We start from the raw sequence: 17,633 nt of genomic DNA, 5'->3' as shown, positions 1-17,633 counted from the left end.
TGCCTTGAAGCTATGAATGTCCCATGAATCCTTCACCTTTCTTAAATGAAAAATGTTTCTAATTGCAAAAGAACAAGAAGGACATGAATTTTGAATTCTATCTTGAAATTAGTTTAATTATTTTGATGTGGTGGCAATACTTTTTGTTTTCTGAATGAATGCTTGAACAGTGCATATTTTTTATAGTGAAGTTTATGAATGTTAAAATTGTTGGCTCTTGAAAGAATAATGAAAAAAGAGAAATGTTATTGATAATCTGAAAAATCATAAAATTGATTCTTGAAGCAAGAAAAAGCAGTAAAAATTACAAAGCTTGCGAAAAAAAAAGTGGCAAAAAAAGGAAAAAAGAAGAAGAAAAAGCAAGCAGAAAAAGTGATGAGCGGATAATTTATACGCTTTTTGGCATTATTTTTAGTATGTTTTTAGTATGTTTTAGTTAGTTTTTATTATATTTTTATTAGTTTTAGTTAAAATTCACTTTTCTGGACTTTACTATGAGTTTGTGTGTTTTTCTGTGATTTCAGGTATTTTCTGGCTGGAATTGAGGGACCTGAGCAAAAACCTGATTTAGAGACTGAAAAGGACTGCAGATGCTGTTGGATTCTAACCTCCCTGCACTCGAAGTGGATTTTCTGGAGCTACAGAAGCCCGATTGGCTCGCTCTCAATGGCGTTGGAAAGTAAACATCTTGGGCTTTCCAGCAATGTATAATAGTCCATACTTTGCCCGAGATTTGATGGCCCAAACTGGCGTTCCAAATCAGCTCAAAACTGCCCGGCGTTAAACGCCGGAACTGGCACAAGAATGGGAGTTAAACGCCCAAACTGGCACAAAAGCTGGCGTTTAACTCCAAGAAAAGTCTCTACACATGAAAGCTTCAATGCTCAGCCCAATCACACACCAAGTGGGCCTGGAAGTGGATTTTTATGTCATTTACTCATCTCTGTAAACCCTAGGCTACTAGTTCTCTACAAATAGGACCTTTTACTATTGTATTTTCATTTTTGGATCTTTGGATCTTTGGATCTTTGATCATCTTTAGATCTTTGAATCCTTTGATCACGTTTTGGGGGCTGGCCTCACGGCCATGCCTAGACTTTGTTCTTATGTATTTTCAATGGTGGAGTTTCTACACACCATAGATTAAGGTGTGGAGCTCTGCTGTACCTCGAGTATCAATGCAATTACTAGTGTTCTTCTATTCAATTTAGCTTGTTCTTGTTCTAAGATATCACTTGTTCCTCAACTTGATGAATGTGATGATCCGTGACACTCATCATCATTCTCACCTATGAACGTGTGCCTGACAACCACCTCCGTTCTACCTTAGATTGAGTGGATATCTCTTGGATCCCTTAATCAGAATTTTCGTGGTATAAGCTAGAATTGATGGCGGCATTCAAGAGGATCTGGAAGGTCTAAACCTTGTCTGTGGTATTCTGAGTAGGATTCAATGATTGAATGACTGTGACGAGCTTCAAACTCCTGAAGGCTGGGCGTTAGTGACAGACGCAAAAGAATCAATGAATTCTATTCCAACCTGATTGAGAACCGACAGATGATTAGCCGTGCCGTGATAGGGTGCGTTGAACATTTTCACTGACAGGACGGGATTGTAGCCACTTGATGAGCGGATAATATGTACGCTTTTTGGCATTGTTTTTAGTACGTTTTTGGTAGTTTTAGTTGAGTTCTTAGTATATTTTTATTAGTTTTTAGTTAAAATTCACGTTTTTGGACTTTACAATGAGTTTGTGTGTTTTTCTGTGATTTCAGGTATTTTCTGGCTGAAATTGAGGGACCTGAGCAAAAATCTGATCCAGAGACCAAAAAGGACTGCAGATGCTGTTGGATTCTGACCTCCCTGCACTCGAAGTGGATTTTCTGGAGCTACAGAAGCCCAATTGGCGCGCTCTCAACGGCGTTGGAAAGTAGACATCCTGGGCTTTCCAGCAATATATGATAGTCTATACTTTGCCCAAGATTTGATGGCCCAAACCGGCGTTCAAAGTCACCCTCAGAATTCCCAGCGTTAAACGCCGGAACTGGCACCTAATTGGGAGTTAAACGCCCAAACTGGCATAAAAGCTGGAGTTAAACGCCAAGAAGAGTCTCTACACGAAAATTACTTCATTACTCAGCCCAAGCACACACCAAGTGGGCCCGGAAGTGGATTTTTATGTCATTTACTCATCTATGTACTAGTTTTCTATAAGTAGGACCTTTTACTATTGTAAAAAGGACACACATCTTGGTAGCTATCTTTGAGTTTTATGCTATCTTAGATCATTGGGAGGCTGGCCATTCGGCCATGCCTAGACCTTATGCTTATGTATTTTCAACGGTGGAGTTTCTACACACCATAGATTAAGGTGTGGAGCTCTACTGTACCTCGAGTATTAATGCAATTACTATTGTTCTTCCATTCAATTCCGCTTGTTCTTTATCCAAGATATCACTTGTTCTTCAACATGATGAAGGTGATGATTGACGCCCATCACCATTCTCACCCATGAACAAGGTGACTGACAACCATTCTTGTTCTACAAGCATCTGAGGCTTAGTGAATATCTCTTGGATTCTTCGGAATCTTCGTGGTATAGGCAGGACCTGATGGCGGCATTCAAGAGAATCCGGAAGGTCTAAACCTTGTCTGTGGTATTCTGAGTAGGATTCAATGATTGAATGACTGTGACGTGCTTCAAACCTGTAACCTATTGGGCGTTAGTGACAGACGCAAAAGAGTTATTCTATTCCGGTAGAGGAGGGAACCAAACCGGTGATTGGCAGCACTGTGACAGAGTGTGTGCATTAGCTTTCACTGCGCGGATGGGAGGTAGCTGCTGACAACAGTGAAACCTTACACGAGCTTGCCATGGAAAGGAGTAAGAAGGGCTGGATGAAGGCATTAGGAAAGCAGAGAGACGGAAGGGAAGGCATCTTCATGCACTTGTCTGAAGCTCTTACACCAATGAAATTACATAAGTATCTCTATCCTTATCTTTTATGTTATTTTCGTTCATCACCATATACATCTGAGTTTGCCTGACTAAGATTTACAAGATGACCATAGCTTGCTTCAATACTAACAATCTCCGTGGGATCGACCCTTACTCACGTAAGGTTTATTACTTGGACGACCCAGTGCACTTGCTGGTTAGTTGTGCGAAGTTGTGTAATGCCATGGTATTGAGCCACCAAGTTCTTGGAGCCATTACCGGGGATTATTTGAGTTGTGAAAAAGTATTGTTCACAATTTCGCGCACCAAGTTTTTGGCGCCGTTGCCGGGGATTGTTCAAGTTTTGAGCAAGCTTTTGGTAACATCAGTGCCAAGATCCGGCAACAACATCAAGTTCTTGGTGTTATTGCCCGGGATTGTTTAGGCTGGACAACTGACGGTTCATCTTGTTGCTTAGATTAGGTATTAATTTTTTTTTCGAAATTCTTGAAGATGAATTCTAGAGTTTCATGATGATTTGTTGAAATCTGGCTGGCTGAGAAGCCATGTCTAATCTGATTGGACCGAGGTTTCAACTTATCACCACAAGAGCTTGTTGATTCTCATCAATTTTGCTCTTGGAGCAGTGATCTGCTAAGATTTGGCTGACCTTTGGTCATGTCTAGTGTTTTGGACCGAAGCTTTCTTTGAAAGCTTGGCTGGCTGTGAAGCCATGTCTAATTCCTGGACCGGAGTCTTAGACTAGCATTGCACTGATTCCTGGAATTCATTAAGAATTTTGATACCTTTTCCTACTTAATTTTCGAAAAACACAAAAAATTTACAAAACCAAAAAGACCAAAAATATTTGATGTTTCTTGCATAAGTTTAGTGTCTCATCCTAAGTTTGGTGTCAAATGCATGTTTTTGTTATAATTTTCGAATCCATGCATATATTTCTTTGTTTTGATCTTTGAATTCTATTGACTTGAAGTATTTTGTGTGTCTCATATGCATTCTCATATTGTTAGTGTCAGTAGTATACAAACTGCTAAGTTTGGTGTCTTGCATGCATTGTTATTTGATTCATTTTGCATTTTGATTATTAAAAATCCAAAAAATATTTTTTAATTTGTGTCTTTTCAAGTCAATGATACAAAGAATTGAAGATTCAGAACATACTGCAGAGGAATTACACAGAAAAAGCTGAGCATTCAAAAATGCCCAGTAAAGAAGGCAGACTGGCATTTAAACGCCAGCCAGGGCACCTGGTTGGGCGTTTAACGCCCAAAGAGGTAGCATTTTGGGCGTTAAACGCCAGAATGTATACCATTCTGGGCGTTTAACGCCAGGATGGTGCTAGGAGGAAGATTTTGTTTTCAAATCAATTTTTTTAGTTTTTCAAAATCAAATCTTTTTCAAATCAAATCTTTTCAATCAAATGTTTTCAAAATCAATTTCTTTCCTTTTTAAAAGATACTTACTAACAATTAATGATTTGATTGAACATCTCAAAAATTGTTGCCTTTTCTGTTGAGGAAGGTTTATGTTGAATCATATCTTTCTTGTTAGGCAAGTCATTAATTTTTAAAATCATATCTTTTCAAAGTGTTTTCAAATCATATCTTTTAAAATTGTTTTCAAATCATATCTTCTCAATCACATCTTTTTAAAACCATAACTTTTCAATTAAATCTTTTTAACCACATCTTTTTCAAATTAGTTTTCAATCAAATCTTTTTAATTTCTAATTTCAAAATCTTTTTCAAAAATCACTTGATTTCTTTTCCACTTTGATTTTCGAAAATCAATTAATGTTTTTCAAAAATGTTTTCAAAATATTTTAACTAATTTTCGAAAATTACTTCCCTCCTTCCCACATCCTTCTATTTATGGAGTACCACTCCTTCTTAATGCACAATTCGAACCTTATCTAAGTAAAGTTCGAATTCTCCTTCTCCTTCTTCTTTCTATTTCTCTTTTCCTCTGACATCTCAAGGAATCTCTATACTGTGACATAGAGGATTCCACACTTTCTGTTTCTTTTCTCTTTCATATGAGCAGGAGCAGAGACAAAGGCGTTCTTGTTGAAGCTGACCCTGAACCTGAGAGAACCTTGAAGCGAAAGCTAAGAGAAGCCAAAACACAACTCTCTTTAGAGCACCTGACCGAATTCTTCAAGGAAGAAGAACAAATGGCCGCCGAAAACAACAACAATGCCAACAATGCAAGGAAGGTGCTTGGTGACTTTACTGCACTACTCCTGATTCTATGGGAGAAGCATCTCTATCCCTGCCATTGGAGCAACAACTTTGAGCTTAAGCCTCAATTAGTTTCTCTAATGCAACAGAATTGCAAGTTTCATGGACTTCCAATGGAAGATCCTCATCAGTTTTTAGCTGAGTTCTTGCAAATCTGTGACACAGTCAAGACTAATGGGGTTAACCCTGAGGTCTACAGACTGATGCTATTCCCTTTTGCTGTAAGAGACAGAGCTAGAATATGGTTGGATTCTCAACCTAAAGAAAGCCTGGACTCTTGGGAAAAGCTAGTCAATGCCTTCTTGGCAAAGTTCTTTCCACCACAAAGATGGAGTAAGCTTAGAGTGGAAGTCCAAACCTTCAGACAGAAGGATGGAGAATCCCTCTATGAAGCTTGGGAAAGATACAAACAATTAATCAGAAGATGTCCCTCAGACATGCTTTCTGAATGGAGCATCATAGGTATTTTCTATGATGGTCTCTCTGAACTATCTAAGATGTCCTTGGATAGCTCTGCTGGAGGATCTCTCATCTGAAGAAGACACCTGCAGAAGCTCAAGAATTGATTGAAATTGGTTTCAAATAACCAATTCATGTACACTTCTGAAAGGAATCCTGTGAACAATGGGACTAGTAAGAAGAAAGGAGTTCTTGAGATTGACACTCTGAATGCCATATTGGCTCAGAACAAGATATTGACTCAACAAGTCAATTTGATTTCTCAGAGTCTGTCTGGAATGCAAAATGCACCAAACAGTACTAAGGATGCTTCATCTGAGGAAGAGCTTATGATCCTGAGAACCCTTCCATGGAAGAGGTGAATTACCTAGGAGAACCCTATGGAAACACCTATAATTCTTCATGGAGAAATCACCCAAATCTCTCATGGAAGAATCAAGAGAGACCTCAACAAGGTTTCAATAATAATGGTGGAAGAAACAGGTTTAACAATGGTAAACCTTTTCCATCATCTTCTCAGCAACAGACAGAGAGTTCTAAGCAGAATACTTCTGACTTAGCAACAATGGTCTGATCTAATAAAGACCACTCAAAGTTTCATGAATGAAACAAGGTTCTCCATCAGAAATTTGGAAGGACAAGTGGGTCAGCTGAGCAAGAAAGTTACTGAACTCCCTCCTAGCACTCTCCCAAGTAATAACAGAAGAAAATCCAAAAGGAGAGTGCAAAGCCATAGACATGGCCGAATATGGAGAGGAAAGAAAGGAGGAGGACGCCACTGAGGAAGACCTCAGTGGGCGGTACCAATCTCCTCTGAGTTCCTCAATGGAACATGGGAATCTGAGGCTCAAAATGAGACCATAGAGATTCCATTGGACTTACTTCTGCCATTCATGAGCTCTGATGAGTATTCTTCCTCTGAAGAGGATTGAGTATGTCACTGAAGAGCAAGTTGCTAAATACCTTGGAGCAATCATGAAACTGAATGACAAGTTATTTGGAAATGAGACTTGGGAGGATGAACCCCTTGCTCACCAAAGAACTGAATGACTGTCTAGCAGAAACTGCCTCAAAAGAGGCAAGATCCTGGGAAGTTTTCTATACCTTGTACCATAGGCACCATGACCTTCAAGAAGGCCTTGTGTGACTTGGGGTCAAGTGTAAACCTCATGCCCCTCTCTGTAATGGAGAATTAGGGATCTTTGAGGTGCAAGCTGCAAAAATCTCACTAGAGATGGCAGACAATTCAAGAAAACAAGCCTATGGACTTATAGAGGATGTTCTGGTTAAGGTTGAAGACCATTACATTCCTACTGATTTCATAGTCCTAGAGACTGGGAAGTGCATGGATGAATCCATCATCCTTGGCAGACCCTTTCTAGCCACAGCAAAGGCTGTGATTGATGTTGATAGAGGAGAGTTGATCATTCAGTGAATGAAGAATCCTTGGTGTTTAAGGCCCAAGGATATCCCTCTGTCATCATGGAGAAGAAGCATGAAGAGCTTCTCTCAAAACAGAGCCAAGCAGAGCCCCCACAGTCAAACTCTAAGTTTGGTGTTGGGAGGCCACAACCAAACTCTAAGTTTGGTGTTGAACCCCCACATTCAAACTCTAAGTTTGGTGTTGGGAGGTCCCAACACGGTTCTGAACAACTCTGAGGCTCCATGAGAGTCCTCTGTCAAGCTAATGACAGTAAAGAAGCGCTTGTTGGGAGGCAACCCAATGTTTTATAATTAATTATTTTCTTTTGTTATTTTATCTTTTTTGTAGGTTGATGATCATAAGAAGTCACAAAAACAATGAAAAAAAAAGCAAAAACAAAATGAAAAACAGGAAGAAAAACAGCACACCCTGGAGAAGAAGAAGCTGGCGTTCAAACGCCAGTAATGCTAGCTGTTGGGCGTTTAACGCCCAGTTTGGCACCATTCTGGGCGTTTAACGCCAGAAAGGGGCACCAGACTGGCGTTAAACGCCAGTAAAGGGTAAAAACCTGGCGTTAAACGCCAGGAATGGGCACCAGCCCGGCGTTTAACGCCAGAAAAGGCTCAAAACGTGGATTTTGTTGCCATTTGGTGCAAGGATGCCTTTTCCTTGACACTACAGGATCTGTGGACCCCACAGGACCGTACCATCACTCTCTCTCTCTTCTTCCCCCATTCACCAATCACCTCAACACCTCTTCCCCAAAAACCCCTCACCTATCAAATCCCATCTTTCTCTTCACCACTCACATCCATCCTTCATAAAATCCCCACCAACCTCACCCTTCAAATTCAAACCACTTTCCCTCCCAAACCCACCCTCAATGGCCGAACCCTCATCCCCCTCTTTCCTATATAAACCCTTTACCCCTTCATTTTCCACAACCTAAACACCCTTTCTTACCCTTCTTGGCCGAATACACCACCATCTCCTCTTCCTCATTTCTTCTTCTTCCACTCTCTTCTTTCTTCTTTTGCTCGAGGACGAGCAAACATTTTAAGTTTGGTGTGGTAAAAGCGTTGCTTTTTCATAACCATTTATGGCATCCAAGGCCGGAGAAACCTCTAGAAAGAGGAAAGGGAAGGCAAAGGCTTCCACCTCCGAGTCATGGGAGATGGATAGATTCCTCTCAAGGGTGCATCAAGACCACTTCTATGAAGTTGTGGCCTTGAAGAAGGTGATCCCCGAAGTCCCTTTTCACTCAAAAAGGGTGAATATCCGGAGATCCGCCATGAGATCCGAAGAAGAGGTTGGGAAGTACTACCAACCCCATTCAACAAGTCGGAATCTTGATGGTTCAAGAGTTCTATGCCAATGCATGGATCACCAAGAACCATGACCAAAGTGTGAACCCGGATCCAAAGAATTATCTTACTATGGTTCGGGGGAAATACTTGGATTTTAGTCCGGAAAGTGTGAGGGTGGCGTTCAACTTGCCTATGATGCAAGGAGATGAGCATCCTTACACTAGAAGGGTCAACTTTGATCAAAGGTTGGACCAAGTCCTCACAGTCATATGTGAAGAGGGCGCACAATGGAAGCAAGATTCAAGAGGAAAGCCGGTCCAATTGAGAAGGCATGACCTCAAACCCGTGGCTAGAGGATGGTTAGAGTTCATACAACGCTCAATCATCCCCACTAGCAACCGGTCCGAAGTTACCATAGACCGGGCTATCATGATCCATAGCATCATGATTGGAGAAGAAATAGAGGTTCATGAGGTTATAGCCCAAGAACTCTATAGGGTGGCGGACAGACATCTACCTTGGCAAGGTTAGCCTTTCCTCACCTCATTTGTCACCTCTGTTATTCAGTGGGAGTTGACATAGAGGGAGACATCACCATTGATGAGGACAAGCCCATCACTAAGAAAAGGATGGAGTACACAAGAGATCCACTCATCATGAGATTCCTGAGATTCCTCAAGGGATGAATTTTCCTCCACAAGACTATTGGGGCAACTAAACACCTCCCTAGGAGAGTTGAGTTCCAATATGGGACAACTAAGGGTGGAGCACCAAGAACACTCCATTCTCCTCCATGAAATTAGAGAAGAACAAAGAATCATGAGAGAGGAGCAACAAAGGCAAGGAAGAGATATTGAGGAGCTCAAGCACTCCATAGGACCTTCAAAAGCAAGGAAGAGCCGCCATCACTAAGGTGGACCCGTTCCTTGATTTCCTTGTTCTTTATTCCTTTGTTTTTCGATTTTTATGCTTTATGTTATCCATGCTTGTGTCTTGTGATCATTAGTGTCTTAGTATCTATGCCTTAAAGTTATGAATGTCCTATGAATCCATCACCTTTCTTGAATAAAAATGTGCTTAATTGAAAAAGGAAGAATTGCATGAATTTTGAATTTTATAATAGTTTAATTATTTTGATGTGGTGGCAATATTTTTGTTCTCTGAATGTATGCTTAAACAGTGCATATGTATCTTGAATTTGTGGTTCATGAATGTTGGCTCTTGAAAGAATGATGAAAAAGGAGACATGTTATTGAGGATCTGAAAAATCAATAAAATGATTCTTGAAGCAAGAAAAAGCATTGCTATTCAAAAAAAAAAAAAAAAAAAAAAAACTGAAAAAAAAAGAGAGAAAAAAAGAAAACGAAAAAAAAAATAATAATAAGAGTTGTGATCCAAGGCAAATAAGAGTGTGCTTAAGAACCCTGGACACCTCTAATTGGGGACTTTAGCAAAGCTAAGTCACAATCTGAAAAGGTTCACCCAATTATGTGTCTGTGGCATGTATGTATCCGGTGGTAATACTGGAAAGACAGAGTGCTTTGGGCCACAGCCAAGACTCAATAAATAGCTATGTTCAAGAATCATCATACTTTACTAGGAGAATCATTAACACTATCTGGATTCTAAGTTCCTAAAGAAGCCAACCATTCTGAATTTCAAAGGATAGATTGAGATGCCAAAACTGTTCAGAGGCAAAAAGTTAAAAGCCCCGCTCATCTAATTAATACTGATCTTCACAGATGTTTTTGGAATTCATTAAATATTCTCTTCCTTTTATCTTATGTGATTTTCAGTTGCTTGGGGACAAGCAACAATTTAAGTTTGGTGTTGTGATGAGCGGATAATTTGTATGCTTTTTGGCATTGTTTTTAGTATGTTTTTGATATGATCTAGTTAGTTTTAGTATATTTTTATTAGTTTTTAGTTAAAATTCACTTTTCTGGACTTTACTATGAGTTTGTGTTTTTCTGTGATTTCAGGTATTTTCTGGCTGAAATTGAGGGACCTGAGCAAAAATGATCCAGAGACTCAAAAGGACTGCAGATGCTGTTGGATTTGACCTCCCTGCACTCGAAGCGGATTTTCTGAAGCTACAGAAGCCCAATTGGCGCGCTCTCAACGGCGTTGGAAAGTAGACATCCTGGGCTTTCCAGCAATATATGATAGTCCATACTTTGCCCAAGATTTGATGGCCCAAACCGGCGTTCAAAGTCACCTCAAGAAATCCCAGCGTTAAACGCTGGAACTGGCACCTAATTGGGAGTTAAACGCCCAAACTGGCACTAAAGCTGGCGTTTAACTCCAAGGAGAGTCTCTACACGAAATTTCTTCATTGCTCAGCCCAAGCACACACCAAGTGGGCCCGGAAGTGGATTTTTATGTCATTTACTCATCTATGTACTAGTTTTCTATAAGTAGGACCTTTTACTATTGTAAAAGAGACACACATCTTGGTAGCTATCTTTGAGTTTTATGCTATCTTAGATCATTGGGAGGCTGGCCATTCGGCCATGCCTAGACCTTATGCTTATGTATTTTCAACGGTGGAGTTTCTACACACCATAGATTAAGGTGTGGAGCTCTGCTGTACCTCGAGTATTAATGCAATTACTATTGTTCTTCCATTCAATTCCGCTTGTTCTTTTACCAAGATATCACTTGTTCTTCAACTTGATGAAGGTGATGATTGACACTCATCATCATTCTCACCTATGAACAAGGTGACTGACAACCATTCTTGTTCTACAAGCATCTGAGGCTTAGTGAATATCTCTTGGATTCTTCGGAATCTTCGTGGTATAGGCAGGACCTGATGGCGGCATTCAAGAGAATCCGGAAGGTCTAAACCTTGTCTGTGGTATTCTGAGTAGGATTCAATGATTGAATGACTGTGACGTGCTTCAAACCTGTAACCTACTGGGCGTTAGTGACAGACGCAAAAGAGTTATTCTATTCCGGTAGGGGAGGGAACCAAACCGGTGATTGGCAGCACTGTGACAGAGTGTGTGCATTAGCTTTCACTGCGCGGATGGGAGGTAGCTGCTGACAACAGTGAAACCTTACACGAGCTTGCCATGGAAAGGAGTAAGAAGGATTGGAAGAAGGCATTAGGAAAGCAGAGAGACGGAAGGGAAGGCATCTTCATACACTTGTCTGAAGCTCTTACACCAATGATATACATAAGTATCTCTATCCTTATCTTTTATGTTATTTTCGTTCATCACCATATACATCTGAGTTTGCCTGACTAAGATTTACAAGATGACCATAGCTTGCTTCAATACTAACAATCTCCGTGGGATCGACCCTTACTCACGTAAGGTTTATTACTTGGACGACCCAGTGCACTTGCTGGTTAGTTGTGCGAAGTTGTGTAATGCCATGGTATTGAGCCACCAAGTTCTTGGAGCCATTACCGGGGATTATTTGAGTTGTGAAAAAGTATTGTTCACAATTTCGCGACACCAGCTACCTCCCATCCTCTCAGTGGAAATGTTCAACGCACCCTGTCACGGCACGGCTATCCATCTGTCGGTTCTCGGTCAGGCCGGAATAGAATCCATTGATTCTTTTGCGTCTGTCACTAACGCCCCGCCTGCTAGGACTTTGAAGCACGTCACAGTCATTCAATCATTGAATCCTACTCAAAATACCACAGACAAGGTTAGACCTTCCGGATTCTTTTGAATGCCGCCATCAGTTCTTGCCTATACCACGAAGACTCTGATCTCACGGAATGGCTGGCTCGTTTGTCAGGCGAGCACTCGGTTGTCAGGCGATCAACCATGCATCGTGTATCAGGAATCCAAGAGATATTCACTAGAGCCTCATATGCTTGTAGAACAAGAGTGGTTGTCAGTCACTTTGTTCATGAGTGAGAATGATGATGAGTGTCACGGATCATCACATTCATCAAGTTGAAGAACAAGTGATATCTTGGATAAAGAACAAGCGGAATTGAATAGAAGAACAATAGTAATTGCATTAATACTCGAGGTACAGCAGAGCTCCACACCTTAATCTATGGTGTGTAGAAACTCCACCGTTGAAAATACATAAGAACAAGGTCTAGGCATGGCCGTGAGGCCAGCCCCCAAATGATCTAAGAACTAGATGTCCAAAGATGATCTAGAGATCTAAAGTGATCAAAAGATGTCAATACAATAGTAAAAGGTCCTATATATAGAAAACTAGTAGCCTAGGGTGTACAGAGATGAGTAAATGTCATAAAAATCCACTTCCGGGCCCACTTGGTATGTGCTTGGGCTGAGCAATGAAGCATTTTCGTGTAGAGACTCTTCTTGGAGTTAAACGCCAGCTTTTATGCCAGTTTGGGCGTTTAACTCCCATTTAGGTGCCAGTTCCGGCGTTTAACGCTGGGAAATCTGAAGGTGACTTTGAATGCCGGTTTGGGCCATCAAATCTTGGGCAAAGTATGGACTATCATATATTGCTGGAAAGCCCAGGATGTCTACTTTCCAACGCCGTTGAGAGCGCGCCAATTGGGCTTCTGTAGCTCCAGAAAATCCACTTCGAGTGCAAGGAGGTCAGAATCCAACAGCATCTGCAGTCCTTTTCAGTCTCTGGATCAGATTTTTGCTCAGGTCCCTCAATTTCAGCCAGAAAAATACCTGAAATCACAGAAAAACACACAAACTCATAGTAAAGTCCAGAAAAGTGAATTTTAACTAAAAACTAATAAAAATATACTAAAAACTAACTAGATCATACTAAAAACATACTAAAAACAATGCCAAAAAGCGTACAAATTATCCGCTCATCATTAGACGAAAGAAAAAACGATTCATGGGTTGTTGTTAGATGATGGAACCTGGGCTACTAAGATGCAGGTGCTTGAGTAGGAATACTAAGTTTCTTTCCTTAAAGTTTCGTTGGTCAGATTTGGTTCTTCGAGAACCACCATTAATTTTATTATGTTCTGTGTGACGTCATCTTCCTTAGCTATCTTATGGATTGGTGAGAGACTTCAGAATTTTAACTCAAAGAGGCATTTGAGGCAAGGGGATCCTATGTTCCAATATCTTTTTTTGATTTGTATGGAGGTTCTTTCTTGTTTAATTACTCATCAGATTTCTCAAGGGTGGTTGATGAGCGGGATAATTTATACGCTTTTTGGCATTGTTTTTAGGTAATTTTTAGTAGGATTGCTACTTTTAGAGATGTTTTCATTAGTTTTTATGATAAATTCACATTTCTGGACTTTACTATGAGTTTGTGTATTTTTCTGTGATTTCAGGTATTTTCTGGCTGAAATTGAGGGACCTGAGCAAAAATCTGATACGAAGGCTGACAAAGGACTGCTGATGCTGTTGGATTCTGACCTCCCTGCACTCAAAATGGATTTTCTGGAGATATAGAACTCCAAATGGCGCTCTCCCAATAGCGCTGGAAAGTAGAAATCCAGAGCTTTCCAGCAATATATAATAGTCCATACTTTATTCGAGATTAGATGATGTAAATTGGCGCTCAACGCCAGTTCCATGCTGCATTCTGGAGTCAAACGCCAGAAACACGTCACGAACCAGAGTTGAACGCCAAAAACACGTTACAACTTGGCGTTCAACTCCAAAAGAAGCCTCTGCATGTGTAAAGCTCAAGCTCAGCCCAAGCACACACCAAGTGGGCCCCCGAAGTGGATTTCTGCATTAATTACATATTTCTGTAAACCCTAGTAGCTAGTCTAGTATAAATAAGACATTTTATTATTGTATTAGACATCCTGGATTGTATTTTTGATCCTGTGATCACATTTTGGGAGCTGGCCATTCGGCCATACCTGGACCTTCATCACTTATGTATTTTTAACGGTGGAGTTTCTACACACCATAGATTAAGGGTGTGGAGCTCTGCTGTACCTCGAGTTTTAATGCAATCACTACTATTTTCTACTCAATTCAGTTTATTCCTATTCTAAGATATTCGTTGCACTTCAACATGATGAATGTGATGATCCGTGACACTCATCATCATTTTCACCTATGAACGCGTGACTGACAACCACTTCCGTTCTACCTTAGACCGGGCGCATATCTCTTGGATTCCTTAATCAGAATCTTCGTGGTATAAGCTAGAATTGATGGCGGCATTCATGAGAATCCGAAAAGTCTAAACTTTGTCTGTGGTATTCCGAGTAGGATTCTGGGATTGAATGACTGTGACGAGCTTCAAACTCGCGATTATTGGGCGTGATGACAAACGCAAAAGAATCAATGGATTCTATTCAAACATTATCGAGAACCGACAGATGATTAGTCGTGCCGTGACAGAGCATTTGGACCTTTTTCACTGAGAGAATGGGATGTAGCCATTGACAACGGTGATGCCCTACACACAGCTTTCCATGGAAAGGAGTAAGATGGATTGAAAGTATGAAAGCAGTATGTTGCAGAGATCCAAAAGGAACACAACATCTCCATACGCCTATCTGAAATTCTTACCAGTGATTTACATAAGTATTTCTATCTTTATTTTATGTTTATTTATTATTATTATTCGAAAACCCCATAACCATTTATTATCCGCCTAACTGAGATCTACAAGATGACCATAGTTTGCTTCATACCAACAATCTCTGTGGGATCGACCCTTACTCACGTAAGGTTTATTACTTGGACGACCCAGTGCACTTGCTGGTTAGTTGTGCGAAGTTGTGAAGAAAGTGCTGAGTTAGTAGATGCACATACCAAGTTGAATGCCATTGATAGAGATCACAATTTTGTGCACCAAGTTTTTGGCGCTGTTGCCGGGGATTGTTCCAGTTTGGACAACTGACGGTTAATCTTGTTGCTCAGATTATGTAATTTTCTTTTTGTTTTTTTCAAAAAATTTTCAAAAATCTTTCAAAAATTTTGCTTTTGTTTTCGAAAATTATTCTAAATTTTTAAGAATGAATTCTAGAGTTTCATGGTAACATGTTGAAGCCTAGCTGGCTGTAAAGCCAGATCCAAATTCTTTTGGATTGAGGCTTCCACTTGTCAACATAAAAGGAATGTATATGGAGTTGGATGAAGTATCAACTGTTGCATGCCTGATTTATATCCTAAAGCTGGCTGGCTATTAAGCCATGTCCAACCCCTGGATTGGAGCTTTAGGCTAACATTGAAAGATTCTTGGAATTCCTATTAAAAATTTTTGAATTTCTTATTTTCTTTTTCCTATAAAATTTCAAAAAATAAAAAAATACAAAAAAATTAATAAAATCATAAAAATCAAAAAAATATTTTTTTGTTTCTTGTTTGAGTTTAGTGTCAATTTTTAAGTTTGGTCTCAATTGCATGTTTTTAAAAATTTATGTATTTTTCGAAAATTTTCATGCATGGTGTTTTTCATGATCTTCAAGTTGTTCTTGATAAGTCCTCTTGTTTGATCTTTATGTTTTCTTGTTTTGTGTCTTTTGTTATTTTTCATATGCATTTTTGCATTCATAATGTCTAAGCATTAAAGATTTCTAATTTTGGTGTCTTGCATGTTTTTTCTTTTCTTGAAAATTTTTCAAAAATATGATCTTGATGTTCATCATGATCTTCAAAGTGTTCTTGGTGTTTATCTTGACATTCATAGTGTTCTTGCATGCATCATTGGTTTTGATCCAAAAATTTTCATGTTTTGGGTCATTTTTATGTTTTTCTCTCTCATCATTAAAAATTCAAACATAAAAAAATATCTTTTTCTTATTTCTCTCAAAATTTCAAAAATTTGAGTTGACTTAGTCAAAAATTTTTAAAACTTAGCTATTTCTTATAAGTCAAGTCAAATTTTCAATTTTAAAAATCTTATCTTTTCAAAATCTTTTTCAAAAATCAAATCTTTTTCATTTTTTCTATTATTTTCGAAAATTTTTAAAATTTATTTTCAAAATTTTTTTCTTATCTTTATTTCAAAATTTCAAAAACTTTACTAATAATTAATGTGATTGATTAAAAAATTTGAAGTTTGTTACTTTCTTGCTAAGAAAGGTTCAATCTTTAAATTCTAGAATCATATCTTTTAGTTTCTTGTTAGTCAAGTAATCAATTTTAATTTTAAAAATTAAATCTTTTTCAAAATATCTTTTTCAATCATATCTTTTTAAAATATCTTTTTCAAATCATATCTTTTTCAAAAATTTGATTTCAAAATATTTTTTCTAACTTCTTATCTTTTCAAAATTGATTTTCAAATCTTCTTCAACTAACTAGTTGACTTTTTGTTTGTATTAACTATATCTTATCCTTTTCAAAACCACCTAACTACTTTCCTCTCTCTAATTTTTGAAAATTACCTCCCTCTTTTTCAAAATTCTTTTAATTACCTAATTGTTTTAAATTTTAATTTTAATTTTAATTCTTCTTTTAAGTTTCGAAAATCACTAACCCTTTTTCAAAATTAATTTTCGAATTCTCTCCCTCTCATCTTCTTCTATTTATTTATTTATTTACTAACACTTCTCTTCAGCTTAAGAATCTGAACCTATCTTCACCCTTGTGTTTGGATTCTTACCTTTTCCTTCTTCTATTCCCTTTTTCTTCTACTAACATAAAGGAATCTCTCTACTGTGGTAAAAAGGATCCCTATTATTATTTTCTGTTCCCTTCTTTTTCATATGAGCAGGAGCAAGGACAAGAATATTCTTGTTGAGACAGATCCTGAACCTGAAAGGACTCTGAAGACGAAACTAAGAGAAGCTAAATTACAACAATCCAGAGACAACCTTACAGAAATTTTCAAAAAGGAAGAGGAGATGGCAGCTGAAAATAATAATGCAAGGAGGATGCTTGGTGACTATACTACACCTACTTCCAAATTTGATGGAAGAAGCATCTCAATCCCTGCCATTGGAGCAAACAATTTTAAGCTAAAACCTCAACTAGTTGCTCTACTGCAACAGAACTGCAAGTTCTATGGACTTCCATCAGAAGATCCCTGCCAGTTTTTAACTGAGTTCTTGCAGATCTGTGAGACTGTTAAGACTAATGGAGTAGATCCTGAAGTCTACAGGCTCATGCTTTTCCCTTTTGCTGTAAGAGACAGAGCTAGAACATGGTTGGACTCACAGCCTAAAGATAGCCTGGACTCATGGGACAAGCTGGTCGCGGCCTTTTTGGCTAAGTTCTTTCCTCCTCAAAAGCTGAGCAAGCTTAGAGTGGATGTTCAGACCTTCAAACAAAAAGATGGTGAATTCCTCTATGAAGCTTGGGAAAGATACAAACAGATGACCAAAAGGTGTCCTTCTGACATGCTT

The 17,633-nt window shown here is 38.9% G+C and overlaps 2 non-coding genes across 2 annotated transcripts; both read right to left on the bottom strand.

Annotated features, from left to right (window-relative positions):
- Positions 1 to 5,535: 5,535 nt before the first annotated feature.
- On the bottom strand, positions 5,536 to 5,643 carry LOC130959082 (small nucleolar RNA R71). Its single transcript, XR_009078177.1, has one exon. It is a non-coding gene; the product is annotated as a small nucleolar RNA R71 (small nucleolar RNA).
- An 11,882-nt stretch (positions 5,644 to 17,525) lies between these two features.
- Positions 17,526 to 17,633, bottom strand: LOC130959235 (small nucleolar RNA R71). The gene has a single exon (XR_009078328.1). It is a non-coding gene; the product is annotated as a small nucleolar RNA R71 (small nucleolar RNA).

This window comes from Arachis stenosperma, chromosome 10 (genome assembly GCF_014773155.1).
Source record: "Arachis stenosperma cultivar V10309 chromosome 10, arast.V10309.gnm1.PFL2, whole genome shotgun sequence".
Taxonomy (NCBI): Eukaryota; Viridiplantae; Streptophyta; class Magnoliopsida; order Fabales; family Fabaceae; genus Arachis; species Arachis stenosperma.
The sequence above is the reverse complement of the archived record's forward strand: the minus strand, read 5'-3'. Positions and strand labels throughout refer to the sequence as shown.